Below are 2,500 nucleotides of genomic sequence, written 5' to 3'. Positions count from 1 at the left end.
GTTTTGGGCATTTTTTGCCCGGATATGCCCAAGTATGCCCCGATAGGCCCGTTACGCCCCGGTATGAACGCGTATGCCCGGATAGACTCGGTATGCCTTGGGATACATGCGTATGCCCCGATAGGCTTGGTACGCCCCGATATGCGCACGTGTGCCCCAGTAGGGCTCGGTATGCCCCGGTATGTACGCGTGTGCCCCGATAGGCCCGGTATGCCCCGATATGCACACGTGTGCCCCAATAGGGGTCGGTATGCCCCGGTAGGTACGCGTGTGCCCCGTAATGCACGTTTCGCAGATCTCCCCGCATGTCCCGCCCCTATATGTAATACTTACTTACTTACTTACTTTCTTTCTTGCTTGCTTGCTTGCTTGCAATGGTTGGGAGTGCCCGGCATGCCCCGCTGCAGAGACCAAGGGCGCAATGACTTGGCACCGCGGATGCCGGGACTCCGGCACTTCCCGTGGCACTGATGGTTGGTTCCAAAGACAAAAGGCCGTGCAAGGCCACCGCACCGCGGATGATTTTGCTCGTGCTGGCGCCGTTGTGTGGCCAAAGAACATGCGCGAATGCTCGTGTCGGAAGGGTTGGTGTCCTGGCCCCGCGGGTGTCACGAATGCTCGGTTGCGAAGACCATGGGACCAGAGCCATGGCACGTCGGATGATGGCTCCAGCTGGCGCCCCGGCACTTTCTGTGGCATTGATGCTCGGTTTCAAAGACAAACGAGCGCAGGGCCAGGGGACCGCGGATGACTGCTCGTGCTGGCCCCGTTGGGCGGCATTGATGGTCGGTTGCAAAGAAAATGCGCGATTGCTCGTGTCGGGGCCTGGCAAGCCAAGGCCAAGCGAGCCATGGCAACGCGGATGATGGCTCCAGCTGGCGCCCCGGCACTTTCTGTGGCATTGATGCTCGGTTTCGAAGACAAACGTGCGCAGGGCCAGGGGACCGCGGAGGACTGCTCGTGCTGGCCCCGTTGGGCGGCATTGATGGTGTGTTGCAGAGAGCATGTGCGATTGCAAGTGTCGGCCGGGTTTGGGTTCCCTTGGGCTTTCGGGTGCCTTGGACGCTGTCTTGCGAAGACCATGGGCACAAGGCCCCGTCCTGGCCCCTTGTTCGATTCGCTCTCGTCTTGCGCTTGCTTCCAAGGTCCTCCATGACCTTCCCCATGGCCTTGCTAGATCCCCCCCATGACGCATGACCTCTGTCCGTTGATTGGTTTTGAGTGCACACCATGCCCGGCTTGGCACCGTGTTGTCGCGTGAGTGGCATTTGGATCGTGCATGCTGGTGGGCTACCTGCCAATGCGCACAAGCCTTGCACACTAGCCTTGCGCACGAGCCTTGCACAAAAGCCTTGGACACAAGCCTTGCGCACAAGCCATGCGCACAAGCCTTGGACGCTAGCCTTGCACACAAGCCATGCATACAAGCCTTGCTCACAAGCCTTGGGCACTGGCCCATCGCAGTAGCCTTGCACACAAGCCTTGCGCACTAGCTTTGGGCACGAGCCTTGCGCACTTGCCTTGGGCACTAGCCTTGCACACAACCCTTGGGAACTAGCCTTGCGCACCAGCCTTGCCCACAAGCCTTGCACACCAGCCTTGCACACTAGCCTTGCATACAAGCCTTGCACACTAGCCTTGCACACAGGCCATGCTCACTAGCCTTGGGCACTAGCCTTGCACACAGACCTTGGGCACTAGCCTTGCGCACTAGCCTTGCCCACGAGCCTTGCACACTAGCCTTGCACGCAGGCCTTGCACGCTAGGCATGCTTGGGCCAGCAGCTCCCGCATCAAGTCGGCGGGTGTAGGCACGGTTGGGCGCAGATCCCGCATCGCCTCGTCGCGTCTGGGCGCAAACCCGTCGCGTCTCGTTGCGTCTTCAGAAGTCGTCGCTAACAGCACCTTTGGTTGCCACTGGTGGTTAGGCGGGTTGGTTGCGCAAACCCTATAGGAGGGTGGCATGCTGCGGGGCGCTGGAATGCGCAGGCTTAGGGCGTTTTTGCCCGGATAGGCACTGGAATGTGCTGGTTTTGGGCGTTTTTGCCTGGATAGGCTAAGGAATGGGCATGCTTTGGGCGTTTTCCCCGGATAGGCACTGGAATGGGCTGGTTTTGGGCGTTTTTGCCTGGATAGGCTAACGAATGGGGCATGCTTTGGGCGTTTTTGCCCGGGTAGGCACTGGAATGCCTGGCCTTGGCTGGGCATTGCTGGGTTGGGCTCCCTTGGCCTTTCAGGCGCCTTGGATGCTGTCTTGTGAAGACCATGGGCACAAGGCCATGGCATATAGTGGGGAATGGACCATGGTTGCCAAGGTTAGGCAATATAGAGGGCGGTGGGCGAGTAGGCCATGGCGTCACTTGTTTGCCCGTGTTTGCTCCCTTTGTGCGTTGTTTGGTTTTGGGAGCACACCTACCTTGCTAGGCTCGGCGGCTTACCCCTGCCCTTGTGGGTACTGGGTTGCACGTCTGTTTGCAACCCTATGGCTTGGTTGCTGCTGG

The sequence above is a fragment of the Tasmannia lanceolata genome, unplaced genomic scaffold (assembly GCF_043159265.1).
Source record: "Tasmannia lanceolata isolate RefF3 unplaced genomic scaffold, GAP_Taslan_0.1 ptg000064l, whole genome shotgun sequence".
Lineage (NCBI taxonomy): Eukaryota > Viridiplantae > Streptophyta > Magnoliopsida > Canellales > Winteraceae > Tasmannia > Tasmannia lanceolata.
The sequence above is the reverse complement of the archived record's forward strand: the minus strand, read 5'-3'. Positions refer to the sequence as shown.